Below are 17,744 nucleotides of genomic sequence, written 5' to 3'. Positions count from 1 at the left end.
TTGGAGTCCATATGATGTGTCTGAATGGGGTATCCATCATGTTACACTGCAGCATGGTAACTCGGTGGGCACGCACTGTACTCTTTACACTATGTAATGTCTGAACTGGTACAAGCAGCCACATACATGTTGCTATATAAGTACAATAATCTTGAATCCGACCTTTAACCCTGTTTCACCTCACCTCCGCTGCCTCAGGTCACAAATATTATATGTCTTTATCTGTTGTAAATGAGGCAGGCTCTGTCGTTGGTCAAATTGGATGGGAATTGAAAGATTTGTAATATCTTTCAGAGAAGTACTTCCTGTAAATTCACCAACTACAAGACTGCCACCTGACTCATAATTGTTAAATAAGAGTTTTTCAAACTTCTTTGAAATTGAAGTACTGCCAAAAGTGGCAGTTAATCCATAATAAAACAACAGGCTTGTATATGACAGTTAAAAATTAACAGTCAAATATGACCAATTCTATTTATATTTCTGAGCAGATCTTATTGCATTCTTCATTCTTCACAGAGTATATGACTCTTTAGATGTACATAACATTTGTATGGCAGCATATTATGTTTTCAATGTAATTTCATAATTACATAAATTGAACATTGTCATTCTGTTAACTGTTTGAATGCCTATCAAATGTGCCCCCAAAGGCAATGAATACGACCATTGCATAACTCTGCTGTTATACTTAAACTCCTTTCAATATTTTATTGAGGTCTCATCATTGTTATAATAAAGTCTATGCACTACCTAGCTTTGTGAACATCTACCATCTGCTTCACTTTGTGCCTCATCATGAAATAGGGTAATGCTCATGTTATAACCTTAAGTTGCTGTTCACATCTTTATTAATCTCAGCTATGGCAAAAAAGGTCTTTATGTCAATCACTGTCAAATAGTCAATAGAAGGGAAAGTGATAGACTGCCACACAGAGTTTTAGAATATAGCAAAAGAAGAAAAAAAGAAGAATATCATTCACACTGTCATTAATATAAGCAAGCAGCTGGATAACCATGACTTGATATTTATGCCAGGCTCAACTCAGTATGTGGCGTCTCTTATAAATGAAAAACTCAAGACAGTAGATGGATATACATGTACTTGGTTTGAACAACTCTGGAATGATACATCAAATCCTCAGCATGGAAATATGCTACTCAGCTACCATATGTTTAAAAAAAAGATCTTGTCCCCGAACTTAACTTGCAAACTTTTATGTCCATGAATCTCAGAAAATATCTCCCCAGACTATGTTTGGAAGTCTCACCCTACACGTTGAGATAGGTCTGCACAATGCACCCCCATCCCTTAGAGCTCAGAACTTGTTATTTGTGTAAGAAAGAGGAAAATGAAGTTCATTTCCTTAATTGACCCATGAAGATGTAGAACAGGTCTTCAGCAACCCATGCTTGCCGTAAAGGCGACTATGCTTGTCATAACAGGCGACTAACGGTATCGGGTTGTCAGGCTAGCTGACTTGGTTAATGCATGTCCTCGATCCCAATTGCATGGATCGATGTTCATGATGTCAATCACTGGATTGTCTGGTCCAGACATGATTATTTACAGACTGCCGTCATATAGCTGGAATATTGCAGAGTGCAGTGTTAAACAACCAACCAACAAACAAACAAAACAGAGGGTAATTTTTATAACGACCTAAGATACAGCATTAATTTATCTTGTTACTGTTCTAAAGTGCGTAACCCACATTTATTTTTTTTACTGTTTTCTGAAAATAATCCTAAGCGCATGAAATTATTTCAAATGCATTGCTTCTATAATAACAAACATGTTTTTAAGACGACAATTATTGATACTTGCATTGTTTATTGTCTTACATAAATTTATGACGATTATATCATTGTAAATAGTATTTTACCCTGCAAAATGTCATCAATATGTAGTGTCTCATCAGCCAAAATATGGTTCGATGTTAAACATGTTTAACTATATCTGTATGTCTGTCTGTCTGTCCTATTGTTTGGCCATATGAATCATAGGATTTTAAAATAAACTGCTTGGGGTTATGGAAAGATAATATTTCCATTTTCTTCTTTCTTCTTCGTAATATCTATATTCTAAATATCATGAATATACATTACGTAAACTCACAGATACAGTTCCACAATTTAAAAGAGCAAATGTCCTCACAAACTTACTTCATTTTCAACAGTTGTCTTTTAGCATACTGTAAATATTGAAATTAATGCATCTCCAAATCCCCCCCCCCCCCCCCATCCCCAGTGAAATGAAACATATCCTTACCTTATTCCAACCTTACCAAATACTAGTAACTGCTTATTAGCACTGAGGAGAGCACTTCCATAAAAACAACAGTGTTTTCCTAAAAACAACACACAGTTTTTATGTATATTCCTGTTGACTGGCATTAAGGAAGTTCAAAGGCAATAATATAATTGAACCAACAACTGTTCACTGATTGGACTGCAGAGAAGGTGTCAACAAACTTGAGGCATGTGACAAAGGCTGAGGAGTGAGGTGAAGCCTATCGGTGCGCGTTAGGTCGTGCAGTCCCTAGACGGAGTGTCTGTCTGGGTGTCTGGGTGGCGTCTGTCTTTGACTGGCTTTTTTGCTGTTTTGCTGTGGTAATTAATAAGTTTATCATAAATATGCCATACACTTGTGTTGACACTTTGGTTATTAATATTCAATGTTTCTCTCTTATTATTATTTTCGATGATTTAGGAATATTTTGCATAATTTGATTATATTCTAATATTATTCAATTATATACAAATGTTAGTGCTAAACAGACTAACTGCTTATTCTATTATTGTTCAAGTTTATACTCTTTATTATTAAGCTTTATTCCATTAATTCGATCATTAATTCGAGAACATACCAAGAAGAAGAGATAAGGTGACACTGGATCACCTACACAACCTCTATTATTTGGCAAAAGAAACATATATTTGAGTATATTAGCCCTTATGCCGTATTTTTCCCAAAAAAACTATAGTGAATGGTTTGGAGACAGTATGAAAAGTCTTTTCAAAATCAGTGAAAAATAATAAGCCTGGCCTGTCTGTTTGATTTCATATATATATAATATAACATATTAGTCTCTCATGTTCACTTATACAGGAATGCATGCAGTTTGATTGGAATGAATTGTTATGCCAAATGTTGTTTTTTCAATTGTGTTGATTTCATATGTCCTAAGCAATTATTTAAAGTTAGGTATTGAAATTGGCAGTCAAATTTTTTGATGTCTTCAATCTTTATTTTGTTTTGGTATACAAGTTATTATAACATTGTCTTTAGTTATTTTAATGTCTTTCAATGTTTCAGTAATACACTGTTTATCTGTATACCCATATACCCACATCTGTTTATAAATATTTAAAAAAATCAACAGAAAATGGGTATTTAGGAAAGTTCATGCATTTCAATGGTTATTTTTCAAACTGTCAGCAACTGAATTACTCAGTCTTGTTGTCAGGTGGTGGGGTTGCTTGAAAACTTGGGTTTGATTCCCCACATGGGTACCATGTGTGAAACTCATTTAGTGTGTCCCCTGCTGTTATATTGCTAGAATATTGCTAAAAGTGGAGTAAAACTCACTCACTTACCCAGTATTGGTGTCTTGATTTTGGCTTATATTTTGCTAGTTTCACCGTAAGGTTCATCATTGGATGAGTATAGTTGCTCATTAATTCCCTTGTTTCCCCATCAGTGTTTCCCCATCAGTGTTTCCCCATCAGTGTTTCTCCATCAGTGTTTCCCCATCAGTGTTTCCCCATCAGTGTTTCTCCATCAGTGTTTCCCCATCAGTGTTTCCCCATCAGTGTTTCCCCATCAGTGTTTCCCCATCAGTGTTTCTCCATCAGTGTTTCCCCATCAGTGTTTCTCCATCAGTGTTTCCCCATCAGTGTTTCCCCATCAGTGTTTCTCCATCAGTGTTTCCCCATCAGTGTTTCTCCATCAGTGTTTCCCCATCAGTGTTTCCCCATCAGTGTTTCCCCATCAGTGTTTCTCCATCAGTGTTTCCCCATCAGTGTTTCCCCATCAGTGTTTCTCCATCAGGGTTCCCATCAGTGTTTCCCCATCAGTTTCCCCATCAGTGTTTCTCCATCAGTGTTTCCCCATCAGTGTTTCCCCATCAGTGTTTCCCCATCAGTGTTTCTCCATCAGTGTTTCCCCATCAGTGTTTCCCCATCAGTGTTTCTCCATCAGTGTTTCCCCATCAGTGTTTCCCCATCAGTGTTTCCCCATCAGTGATTCCCCATCAGTGTTTCCCCATCAGTGTTTCCCCATCAGTGTTTCCCCATCAGTGTTTCTCCATCAGTGTTTCCCCATCAGTGTTTCCCCATCAGTGTTTCTCCATCAGTGTTTCCCCATCAGTGTTTCCCCATCAGTGTTTACCCATCAGTGTTTCCCCATCAGTGTTTCCCCATCAGTGTTTCCCCATCAGTGTTTACCTATCAGTGATTCCCCATCAGTGTTTACCCATCAGTGTTTCCCCATCAGTGTTTCCCCATCAGTGTTTCTCCATCAGTGTTTCCCCATCAGTGTTTCCCCATCAGTGTTTCTCCATCAGTGTTTCCCCATCAGTTTCCCCATCAGTGTTTCTCCATCAGTGTTTCCCCATCAGTGTTTCTCCATCAGTGTTTCCCCATCAGTGTTTCCCCATCAGTGTTTCTCCATCAGTGTTTCCCCATCAGTGTTTCCCCATCAGTGTTTCCCCATCAGTGTTTCCCCATCAGTGTTTCTCCATCAGTGTTTCCCCATCAGTGTTTCCCCATCAGTGTTTCTCCATCAGTGTTTCTCCATCAGTGTTTCCCCATCAGTGTTTCCCCATCAGTGTTTCCCCATCAGTGTTTACCTATCAGTGATTCCCCATCAGTGTTTACCCATCAGTGTTTCCCCATCAGTGTTTCCCCATCAGTGTTTCTCCATCAGTGTTTCCCCATCAGTGTTTCCCCATCAGTGTTTCTCCATCAGTGTTTCCCCATCAGTGTTTCTCCATCAGTGTTTCCCCATCAGTGTTTCCCCATCAGTGTTTCTCCATCAGTGTTTCCCCATCAGTGTTTCCCCATCAGTGTTTCTCCATCAGGGTTCCCATCAGTGTTTCCCCATCAGTTTCCCCATCAGTTTCCCCATCAGTGTTTCCCCATCAGTGTTTCTCCATCAGTGTTTCCCCATCAGTGTTTCTCCATCAGTGTTTCCCCATCAGTGTTTCCCCATCAGTGTTTCCCCATCAGTGTTTACCCATCAGTGTTTACCCATCAGTGTTTCCCCATCAGTGTTTCCCCATCAGTGTTTACCCATCAGCTATTATTTTGCCCGTACACAAACTGTTGACTTCCTTTTACATTAGTTCAATGCTGACAATTCAAAAAAATTACAGATGATCATTTATGGCGTTAATATCGCTTTTTACTGTTTTGTTTTGCTCTTGAAAATGCTTTGTTATATAAACTGTAAATTTCTCATTTAACTCGTCAATCGAGAATGTTCGTTTCACAAAGTGCATTTTTTGTTACTTGCCCAGCATGTATTCCTCGTGAGTGACCTCAAATATTTTTATTATTTGTTTTTATTTTGTAAACTCAGAACTACTTTTTTACATTTGCAATGAAATCAGTCAATTTCCCGACATCCAAGTCTCGTGAAATATCATCATGAACATGTTTCTTTCATCTCGTATTCACACCTTTTCCCATTCACTCGATGAGAAAAACACGATATTTCACGAGGCACATCCTCTATTTATTCATCCTCCTTCCCTCCTTTCCCCCAATCTCACCAGTGTGTACAGTTGCCGACGTACATGCCAAAAAACTATGATTGTTGGGTTGGGATCCTGGTGTTCTCTCTGATTATGTTCCTTAGTTTGTCAGCATCATTCTTGTGTTCATGGGTTTCATGCCGTGATATAACTGGAATACTGTTCAAAGTGGCATTAAACCCAACTCATTTCACTTTATCTCGCTCATTTGGTACTTGGTGATAATGTGGCTGTTAAATGTGTTTTGTAATATAGTGAAACATTGCTCTCAGTCACTCCATCTTATTAAAATGAACTGTTGCATGAAGCAATAGAATTAAAATTTACTTTCAATGTTATAAGTAATAACTATACTGATAGAAAGACGCAAGGGAATTCCTGATATATGAAATATGGTATGGTTATGCTTTAACTGTTTTGGAAATGTTGCATATGCATATTTATATTTCTTTTTCTTAAACACAGAAGTAAACATTTCTCTGAATATTGTTATGAATTCCCTTTACAATATTTCTGTTAGTATATTATTGTAAGGGAACTGAATCACCCTGTGTTAGCCTATCCCATTCACCTGTAATGGTGTCAACATTTCACAGATGAATGGGATAGTTTCCAGGCCAGGCCGCGTGGAGGCCCAGGGTATCTGGCCCCAAAAAAAACAGTTTAAAAAAAAACAATACCTTAGTCAAGTCTTACTGTTTCTTCTATAGATCATTAATGTGCCATATTGATTACAACAGCAACATATACCCCAAAAGTATTAGTGTGAAATTTTCTTCACTGTCATGTTATCCTGACTTTCTGGCATCTGTTGTGGGTAGAAGGCTTCTGTGAGGGTATTGGTTGTCATGTTATCCTGACTTAGTTGAGGGCTGCTGTGAGGGTCTTGGTTGTCATGTTATCCTGACTTTCTGGCATCTGTTCTAGGTTTAGGGCTGCTGTGAGGGTCTCGGTTGTCATGTTATCCTGACTTTCTGGCATCTGTTGTGGGTAGAGGGCTTCTGTGAGGGTCTTGGTTGTCATGTTATCCTGACTGGGTTGAGGGCTTCTGTGAGGGTCTTGGTTGTCATGTTATCCTGACTTTCTGGCATCTGTTGTGGGTAGAGGGCTTCTGTGAGGGTCTTGGTTGTCATGTTATCCTGACTTTCTGGCATCTGTTGTGGGTAGAGGGCTTCTGTGAGGGTCTTGATTGTCATGTTATCCTGACTGGGTTTAGGGCTGCTGTGAGGGTCTCGGTTGTCATGTTATCCTGACTGGGTAGAGGGCTTCTGTGAGGGTTTTGATTGTCATGTTATCCTGACTTGTGGCATCTGTTCTAGGTTTAGGGCTTCTGTGAGGGTTTTGATTGTCATGTTATCCTGACTTGTGGCATCTGTTCTAGGTTTAGGGCTGCTGTGAGGGTTTTGATTGTCATGTTATCCTGACTTGTGGCATCTGTTCTAGGTTTAGGGCTTCTGTGAGGGTTTTGATTGTCATGTTATCCTGACTTGTGGCATCTGTTCTAGGTTTAGGGCTGCTGTGAGGGTCTTGGTTGTCATGTTATCCTGACTTGTGGCATCTGTTCTAGGTTAGGGCTTCTGTGAGGGTCTTGATTGTCATGTTATCCTGACTTGTGGCATCTGTTCTAGGTTTAGGGCTGCTGTGAGGGTCTCGGTTGTCATGTTATCCTGACTGGTTTGAGGGCTTCTGTGAGGGTCTTGATTGTCATGTTATCCTGACTGGGTTTAGGGCTTCTGTGAGGGTTTTGATTGTCATGTTATCCTGACTTGTGGCATCTGTTCTAGGTTTAGGGCTTCTGTGAGGGTTTTGATTGTCATGTTATCCTGACTTGTGGCATCTGTTCTAGGTTTAGGGCTGCTGTGAGGGTCTTGATTGTCATGTTATCCTGACTTTCTGGCATCTGTTCTAGATTTAGGGCTTCTGTGAGGGTCTTGGTTGTCATGTTATCCTGACTTAGTTGAGGGCTTCTGTGAGGGTCTTGGTTGTCATGTTATCCTGACTGGGTTAAGGGCTTCTGTGAGGGTCTTGGTTGTCATGTTATCCTGACTTTCTGGCATCTGTTCTAGATTTAGGGCTTCTGTGAGGGTCTTGGTTGTCATGTTATCCTGACTTAGTTGAGGGCTTCTGTGAGGGTCTTGGTTGTCATGTTATCCTGACTGGGTTGAGGGCTTCTGTAAGGGTCTTGATTGTCATGTTATCCTGACTGGGTTGAGGGGTGCTGTGAGGGTCTTGGTTGTCATGTTATCCTGACTGGGTTGAGGGCTGCTGTGAAGGTCTTGGTTGTCATGTTATCCTGACTTTCTGGCATCTGTTCTGGGCTGAGGGCTGCTGTGAGGGTCTTGGTTGTCATATTATCCTGACTTTCTGGCATCTGTTCAGGGTTGAGGGCTGCTGTGAGGGTCTTGGTTGTCATGTTAACCTGACTTTCTGGCATCTGTTCTGGGCTGAGGGCTGCTGTGAGGGTCTTGGTTGTCATATTATCCTGACTTTCTGGCATCTGTTCAGGGTTGAGGGCTGCTGTGAGGGTTTTGGTTGTCATGTTAACCTGACTGGGCCGAGGGCTGCTGTGAGGGTATTGATTGTCATGTTATCCTGACTTAGTTGAGAGCTTCTGTGAGGGTCTTGGTTGTCATGTTATCCTGACTTTCTGGCATCTGTTCTAGGTTTAGGGCTGCTGTGAGGGTCTTGGTTGTCATGTCATCCTGACTCTCTGGCATCTGTTCTAGGTTTAGGGCTTCTGTGAGGGTCTTGGATGTCATGTTATCCTGAATTTCTGGCATCTGTTCTGGGTTGAGGGCTTGTGAGGGTCTTGGATGTCATGTTATCCTGACTTTTTGGCATCTGTTCTGGGTTGAGGGCTTCTGTGAGGGTCTTGGTTGTCATGTTATCCTGACTGGGTTGAGGGCTTCTGTGAGGGTCTTGATTGTCATGTTATCCTGACTGGGTTGAGGGCTTCTGTGAGGGTCTTGGTTGTCATGTTATCCTGACTTTGTGGCAGCTGTTCTAGGTTTAGGGCTGCTGTGAGGGTCTCGGTTGTCATGTTATACTGACTGGGTTGAGGGCTTCTGTGAGGGTCTTGATTGTCATGTTATCCTGACTTTCTGGCATCTGTACTGGGTTGAAGGCTTCTGTGAGGGTTTTGGTGTCATGTTATCCTGACTGGGTTGAGGGCTGCTGTGAGGGTCTTGGTTGTCATGTTATCCTGACTTTCTGGCATTTGTTCTAGGTTTAGGGCTTCTCTGAGGATCTTGGTTGTCATGTTATCCTGACTGGGTTGAGGGCTGCTGTGAGGGTCTTGATTGTCATGGTATCCTGACTTTCTGGCATCTGTTCTAGATTTAGGGCTTCTGTGAGGGTCTTGGTTGTCATGTTATCCTGACTGGGGTTAGGGCTGATTTGAGGGTCTTGATTGTCATGTTATCCTGACTTTCTGGCATCTGTTCTGGGTAGAGGGCTTCTGTGAGGTTCTCGGTTGTCATGTTATCCTGACTGGGTTGAGGGCTTCTGTTAGGGTCTTGATTGTCATGTTATCCTGACTTTCTGGCATCTGTTCTAGGTTTAGGGCTGCTGTGAGGGTCTTGGTTGTCATGTTATCCTGACTTTCTGGCATCTGTTCTGAGTTGAGGGCTGCTGTGAGGGTCTTGGTTGTCATGTTATCCTGACTTTCTGGCATCTGTTCTGGGTTGAGGGCTGCTGTGAGTGTTTTAGTTGTCATGTTATCCTGACTGGGTTGAGGGCTGCTGTGAGGGTCTTGGTTGTCATGTTATCCTGACTTAGTTGAGGGCTGCTGTGAAGGTCTTGGTTGTCATGTTATCCTGACTTTCTGGCATCTGTTCTAGGTTGAGTGTTGTGGAGAGTTATGGTTCATTTCAGCTTCTTTTCTTGACTTTGTTAAATATGTTTGTTTAGAAATATGGTACTTTTGAATTTATAACTTGCATAATGTCTATGCCATTTTGTTCCAAATGTTGTATATGGTCATCTGTTAATATTAGGGTTGGATCAATTACTAGCCTACTAAGTGTGAAATGTTGATTATTTGTCAGAATGCACTGAGCCCTGCAGTGGTAATGACAATTTGTCCAAAATGCCTGTTGCTTATTTGCCCTATGGCTGAAAAAGTGTCTTAATTCCAGATGCCTCACTACCATGTCAAATGGTGCCCTCGGTGTATGAATGAATTTAGTTTTGCATCCTTGGCATTTCTTTATGCGACCATTTAAAGCGATCAACTGGAAGTTGTTCTCTGTGTGCCCACCAAACCTAGTTTGATATCTGTGAGGATTATTCATTGATGATTTGTTTGGTTGTGTGCCTTTTCTCAGAACTACACTTGAAGTTGGTGATCTATTGCCCACATAGTCTTCATCTACCTGGCACACTTTGCACACAAAGGTTTCCTTTTGCAGTGTTCTAAATGATGCATTGCTGCCAGAGCATTCAAGGTGATACCAATACCTGCAGCTCTCACACTGCACCTGCAACATGTGCAATACAAAATTGTTATTTCTATTGTTTGTTATTTCATTTTAGTTGGGTTTTTTCCTCACAGTCAAACATATCATTATTCATGCTTATATTTCGTTGTGCTACTTTATAAGCTTGCTAAAACATGTTCACTTATGTGATTCATTTAATTATTATTTCCTGTAGGGCTGGGACGAGTCCAAATTTACTACCCGGGTACCCCCCCCCCCGCCCCTATTATCCGACCCTACCCGGCCGCCCGCTGTAGGCCTCAAGAGATTGGTACAAAATGTCCGATTGGGAAACATTTGACCGTACACCTGTCACCATGCATTTAGATACACGTATAAACTGATCTGGTCATGCATACACTGAAGTTGACTGAAGTTTTATCTTTATGCAAACATATAAAGCCAGAAGGTATGTTTACATATATAGTCAGAAAGAAATGTGACTATTTGTCACTTATAGTGTAACCATAGAGTTCTAGATAAGTTTTGCCATTAAACGATATATATATATAGTTATGTGACTAAACTCGGGTCCGGGTAGTCCCGTGGGTACCCGGGTCCTACTCAGTACCCAGCCGACCCGAGTACCCGAGTTACCCGTCCCAGCCCTAATTTCCTGAGTACTTTGTGTTGTAACTGGTCAAGAATTCTTACCCAATCTTGTTCCCTCTGTTTGGTTCCTTGTGTTGTCTTGACACATTTGCCAGTGGTATCCACTTGTGTATGCATTGAGCAGCCTCTACAGATGTCAGCCATTGCTGGTAAATCTGAAACAGTACATTCTCATGTTCCAATTTCTTTAGAAATATTCATTGCATTTAATTACTTTTCTTAATTTTTTCAATGGTGTAACTCCATGTCAGTGGTGTCATTAACTCACTCTGTATTCTTAAGTGATAATGCTTATCAACCAGTTAACATTTATAGAGAGTATTATATGAGCATGTGTATCATACTGATATTTAATGTGTATTCCATCATTTCCGTCAGTTGTAGTGTAATGTCATTCTAACCTTATTTCGTAAGGAAGTAAACAATGATGTCCGAATGATGTAAACCATATTCTGGTGCATGGGAAGTAATATTTGCCCTTGTGCACATGCAAATTTTATGAATTCTGTTATTTCTAACCCTTTGGGTTATAAAGAGTGGTATGTTTCTGTTTGCTCATGATTAGTTTCAGGAGTCTGTACTTACCAGAGTTTTGCAGCAAATATGATGCTATGTGTGTCCTGAATTCATCTGTGTCAAATTGGGTGGACATTTTCTTCCCATCAAGAAGGAAGTCAACAAACTGAAATTTCAAGTTATCAGTAAGGGTAAACTAGCGTTTATCAGTTTGAATATTACTAACAAAAATTATGCATTGCCATTTCTCTATATTGAACAGCTTGAAAAAAGTTAATATCTGTTACTAAGGTCATTTAGCAGTAATTAGCTGTCAAGTATGTGTCCTACCTTCATCACAAATATTCCACAGCTTGTGGAATCTTGTTGCAATTGGTGATTTGCTGTTATTAGCTTCCATCGTTTCTTTAATATTTCCTTGTCGAGGAGGCCCTTTTCACTTCTCACTTGGAGTATTCTCCTCCAAGCTGACAAAATTGCTTCTTTACTTTTATAAGACGTGTCTTCACCCAAAGGATTTAAGTATAAAATCTCATTTCTTTGTGGGAACACCACAAACATGTGCCAGTGCTTTCCTGTGACATATGGAGCAAGGATCATTTCTTTCAGAAGCAGATCCACCTGTTCAAGAAATAAATTCAGTCTTTTAAACATTATTCTTTGCTATGACCATCTTTTTTACTTATATATATATTCAATGTATTGATGAATGAGCAGGAAGATGTGTTCTTTCTGAAGTCAGTTTTGCTAAGTCAGTTATACACTCTTTAAATAGCAAGTCAACTGTAATCCCCCGCAGGTGTAGATAATGTTAGATGTACAGATATAACAGGCGTATATGTCACATGTACATAAGACTTCTACATTAAATCTTGCTTCACATGTCCCTTGGAGGGAGTAGAATGTTTCACTGTTGTTAGAGGAAAGGATTTGTCATGAATTGTGATGCTCATACTTGCTCTGATTTAAGAACCATTACAAACTTTTGACAATGATTGTATTCCTTACATTCCTGAATAATGGTGGTTGTCCATGATTAAGAATAACGTGTGTGGCAACAAGGCAATCCATCAGGTATACATCATCTCGATCTCGACATTTAGCCCCGCAGTATGCATTGAGTACCTTTAAAATTAGAAAGCAATGCATTCAAACTATAATACATGTGTTGCATTCACATAATTTATTACTGGATTGTCTGTTCCAGATGTGATTATTTACGGACCACTGTTATAAACTGAGTGCAGCATTGAAACAAGAAACAACAATTTTTGCTTTCATGCTTTCTGATATTTTGATGTAATTGAATGGTTAATGTTGCATTGAACACTGGTTCAGCTATGTTATCATGGAAATGATGTAATTGCTTTTCCTGTCAGTAAAGCCCAAACTAATATTCTTCCAAGAAAGCCATGTCTTAAGGGTCATGACAGACTAAGCATAATAATTTCGGGGAAGCTGCAACTTGGTATCAGTGACATGAACATCAGAATTACCAAAACAAAAAAGATATCAATAGATGTATCATATGCCAAATAATTAGTGCCTCATCAGATTTGAAAATAATTGGTTATTATGAACGTACCTCATCTGTAACTTCATGCCCTGGTTTCAGTGCTCCAAAGCTTCTTCCCGTCAGTTTATGTCCATCTACTACAGCCATCACAGCATTAGTGTTTGAGTGAAACCTCCATACAGACCCATAATCCAAAGGTATCGGCAGCTGAAACGCAAGTGAACGATAGCTGTCACTTCTGTAATGTTAAAACTTCAAACTCGTTGGTGGAAGAGTAGACTTGGTTTTGGGGACAGGCTTGCTGAGGACTAGGGGGTTATTTCCCACCTACTCAATGTTGCCCACATTCATATGTGGTCGTCCATGGCAACGTAATGAATTCGGTGGTCACGTTCAGTTACTGTGCATTTTTCTCAAATCAATCACTGGGTTGTGAGGTCAACATTAAGTTGTGTACAGGACACCATGATATAGCTAGCTGGATTCAAAGTGTGTATTCAAAACATCAAAAGTCAGTCCAACATTTGATTACATCTACCGGTACATATTCTGTTGTATTCGTAGCTCATTGACTTACTGGTTCACTCTGTCTCCTGTTGATCTGAAGTGTCCCCTCCCCTTGATTCTGTAATACAGGAATAGTATGTTTACAATAAGTTAATATTGAAACTTAATGAGAGCAACTGTACAAACAAGCAGGGTATTATGGTACAGATACGGCACATACGTTTTTGGTTGTGTGGTCATCTGTTGTTTGCTTTACAACTGTTTCTTTCCTCTTTCTCCCCACAAATTTTAACTCTGGCAAGTCATCAGAAACATCATCCTGCTCCTGCAATTGGTAACATAACAGGAATTTTCAGTATGCTACTTTTCCTCACAAAGTCCCAAACAAAACTCTTCATTTGGTTCCAATTAATACATTTTCAGTGACAGAATTTCTTCTATAAAGAATTTTATAGACATTCCAAATATGTGCACATAACATACCTCTGTGGATGTGTTCTGCTCTGATTCTGTCAGCAGGTCTATTACAGTCAGTTTCTTCCCTTCCTCAAATGTTGCTGTTGAAGTTGCCTAGGATCAGAGAATGAAGGTTTCATCTTTACTTTCATGGTATTACAGAGATTTATGACTTGATAGATACTTGTCAGTATTAAAAAGAGATGTAAGTAAATGTTTCGATAATATGTACCTAAAATGTACACAGTGCATGGATTCTACTAATAATACAAGACTGTTTGAAGAAACTTTTAGTATATTTTGTCTTCTCTCTTTATACTCACCATAAAACTTGCCATATCAGGTAGGTCATCTTCTGACTCTCCATGCTCCTGGAAGTGGTCAATTTTATTTAAGTATTCACACCTGTTTGATTGTCATTATTCATTGCAAACTTTAATTTTAATGCCACAGAATGTAGTCCAGCATGTGTATAAAAAGAAGATATCAGTTCTTGCGCCTAAGTTCAAGATGTGTGAACGTTTTTTCTCAAAACACATGCACGTGCACACACACACACGTCATATTTATAGTATTATTTGAAAGTACATGTAATGTTAAAACATCCATTCAGTATGAAACATGCATTGCTTAAACAGATGATTGCACATATGACTAAATGTATGTTTCTCTTTTTTTTAGTTCTGCTTTTCCTTTTCAATAGTTACCTTATTTTCTGTTTTTCTGGTAATATTTGAAAGCGATTTTGCCCTCTCTGCAAGTGAAATTGTGATCAATTACACATGGTTATTTGTTCACTTTATTTCTTCTTTAAAAAATCAATCATTTGTGTTGCAAAATGTATATCCTCCTTATAATCCTGAATGCACATTTAGAAATTTCACTTGTTCATGCACCTGATGAAAGTTTTTTTTGTGTTAATTTATTGATATTGTATTAATCATTGAGTCAATAGATTTAATACAAAACTTACGCATCATGCGTTTCTTCTTGTTGAGCAAATACTTTTTCTGTACTTTTGACGTAAAGAAATTTTTAGCTGCTGTTGGCATCTGCCTGTGTTTCCTCCTTTTCCTAAAACAGTTTCTATTTTGAACAGTTAGCTTTATCTTTTCTAGGGACTGGTTGGCCTCTGTTACTGTTTCCTGGCTGCTGCACCTCATCAGTAGATCCCTCAACTCCAACAACAACCTCACACTCGTTTGTTTCCTTTGGGCATTGCCAGTGTCATTTGCAGGCGCCTTCAATGTTGTGTCACTTTGCTCTGCACCAGTCATGTCAACAGCTGATGGAGAATCTTCTGAAGAGACTTTTGGAAATTTGACATTTATACCTGTTGGCAGAGATTTCCTACAGTCTTTGCTGACATGGAACATTTGGATGTCTCTGTATTGCTTGGGAAGGGCATCCCAAGGTAGTGTATTGTGATATAATGTTGCCAGAATATGCTTACATGGAAAGAAATATCTTCTAAAGTCTTGGCAAGAACAAAGATCTTTGTTTTCCCTATTTAAAACAACATTGTAATTGTTCACTTGGTAAGCAGATTCGCCTTTATGTATAGACTGAATCTGTGTCACCTCATTTAATCGCTTTCTGCAGTGGTCAAAGCATGTCAACCCTCTCCCATTCAAGAACCCTGGTACAGAACTCTTCAATGTCATCTTCATTCTGTCATTCTTTTCATAGTAACTGAAATGAAATTGTTTATTTGTAGAATATTTCTCAAGACTGTGTATGTGATAATTAGCAGTTAACCTGTTTTTAGATTTAACTTAATTGTGTCATTTGTGCATGCAGTAATTTTGTTTTTGTATTTATTAATAATCTAAGTTTAAGTGCATGTAGCCCATGCTTATGTTTTGTTGAATATATTTAGTTTATACACATCCATCCACACTGCCTTACCTCAGGTAACAATATATGGGTTGTTCTTTGTTGTTGTCATTTTGCCTATATCCCAATATGCTTGCACTCTTATCAAAACAAATTTGCACTTCTATGAGGATGTAATATGCATCGATGAGTGTGAAATACCTTACTTAAAATGGACTATCCCATGGTTAGACATTGATAAAGAACAAATATTAATATAGTGTGACTCATAAAAAATATGTTGATTCATCCATTACTGTTTTTACAATATTTAGCTGGTTTTTAATGTAAAATTAGATCCATCAACAATGTCCTGGCTAATACAAGAAGTGCATTTCGGATCAAATAAAGGTGTATTACTCCATCTCCCACAATCGATTTGTAAACAAAGACAAGATGTTCTAAACAATAGCAATTATATGTATATCATGTACACATGTTTTGTTTAAGTATGTAAATATGTTTCCAGTGTAGTGTTATCATCTATGACTTTATGAAATCTTGCCTTACCAGAAATTGCCCTATCAGAATTCCTTTTTTGAATAACATGATCTTCAAGGTGTGGTCTGGTTACCAATTTAATCCAATCAACTGATGTAGATAACATCCAAATTTTGAGGTTACTAGCTATACTGTATCAACATTAGCCACTTCTAATGTATATTGGTAAAGTAAAGTTATTCTACAAAGACTTCTGTTATAAACAAAATGTGACAATTTTCTTGTGATACCCAGACGTTTTCCTCCTATTTACTGTAAACTCCATATCTTATATACATTGGAGTGAATGGTTTAATGATAAATAAATGATAAATTCAGATTTTCCACTATAATAGGCTATTCGTAACCGCATAACTCTCATCCATATGGGAATATTTTTGTATTAATTATGATACCGAGATCCTTGTATGCATTTACATTTTCTAAACATTCATAATATTTCTTTTTGCCTCAAAAAATAAGTATTAACACTTGGCCACAATTATCTTCAGTTTCTAAACGTTACAGCGAATCCAGCAAGTAATTTCTGTAGGTCTTTCTTGTAGAGTGTTAGTAATATGCTTACATCAGCATATATCAATCCACAACGAACAAATAGTGTAGGCATACTGGGATGTAGGCATACTGGGAACAAACCTGATATCTAAAACCTACTGTTATCTGTTATCAAATTAACTTAAGTAGTAGATCTAGATTACCTCTGTTGTCTGCTCTTGTGGTGTTTCATTAAAAGTTGAATCAGCCCTGTTATGCTCATGTCTGCAGTATGTTTCTGCTCATTCTTAAACAGAGAATGGAGCCTCTCCACTCCATTAGTAGTTGTCAGTCCCACATGCTGGTTGAAAGGTCTGAAGGCCATAGCCCATGGCTGGAATTGTAATATTAGCGTTAAATATCACACACATTCACAGTTTATATTTATTTTATCTATTTGTGTACAAAAGAATTCAACTTTTATTGTACAAGATGTTAATAAAACAAATAATAACATTGCAGCCTTTCTGTTGACTGTAACATTTGATTATCAGAACAAAATTAAGAATCCTGGCACAGTCTCTCAGATGTTTTCCAGGAACTGATTTAAATATGATGCATCAAATATGCATCATGAAAATAAAGACCAGGAGTATTCTGGATTAAAATTGGATCATATATGCATTTCACTTCATGGAAATTCAGTGGCCAACAAGTTGTGGGACTTTCTTCACATAACAAATTGCATACACTTTGTATCATTTTACCCACGTTTCTTATAGTGCATTCACCTTACATATACCTTAGGTGAGCACAGCCAGAAGTGGTCCATATAGTTGATGAAATTCATGTAGTGCCCCCACTGAGTTCTCAGTTCCTGTACTTTAGTCCCATAGCCTGACTGATCCAGGCAGGACATAATGTCGGACAAACTGAATAACAGGCATGAAAACATACTGAAATTCTCAATTGAATATTCATATAAGTAAATTTGCAAACATTTTAGAAAGTAAGTAATTTCAATATGTTTGAAAGGAAACAGGAATTTGT

General features: G+C 38.6%; 2 long non-coding RNA genes across 4 annotated transcripts; one reads left to right on the top strand and one right to left on the bottom strand.

Moving 5' to 3' along the window:
• Positions 1-7,515: 7,515 nt before the first annotated feature.
• Positions 7,516-10,232, bottom strand: LOC125382114. Of its 3 annotated transcripts, none has more exons than XR_007222327.1 (2): positions 8,179-10,232; positions 7,516-8,005 (listed from the first exon to the last, which is right to left on the bottom strand). It is a non-coding gene; the product is annotated as an uncharacterized LOC125382114 (long non-coding RNA). The 3 variants fall into 3 exon arrangements; XR_007222328.1 differs by having other exon boundaries at positions 7,516-7,958; XR_007222329.1 differs by having other exon boundaries at positions 7,516-7,911.
• A 219-nt stretch (positions 10,233-10,451) lies between these two features.
• LOC124112386 lies at positions 10,452-17,210 on the top strand. The gene is made up of 2 exons (XR_007222330.1): positions 10,452-13,997; positions 14,963-17,210. It is a non-coding gene; the product is annotated as an uncharacterized LOC124112386 (long non-coding RNA).
• Positions 17,211-17,744: the final 534 nt, after the last annotated feature.

This window comes from Haliotis rufescens, unplaced genomic scaffold (assembly GCF_023055435.1).
Source record: "Haliotis rufescens isolate VD_foot unplaced genomic scaffold, xgHalRufe1.0.p SCAF_2, whole genome shotgun sequence".
Taxonomy (NCBI): Eukaryota; Metazoa; Mollusca; class Gastropoda; order Lepetellida; family Haliotidae; genus Haliotis; species Haliotis rufescens.
The sequence above is the reverse complement of the archived record's forward strand: the minus strand, read 5'-3'. Positions and strand labels throughout refer to the sequence as shown.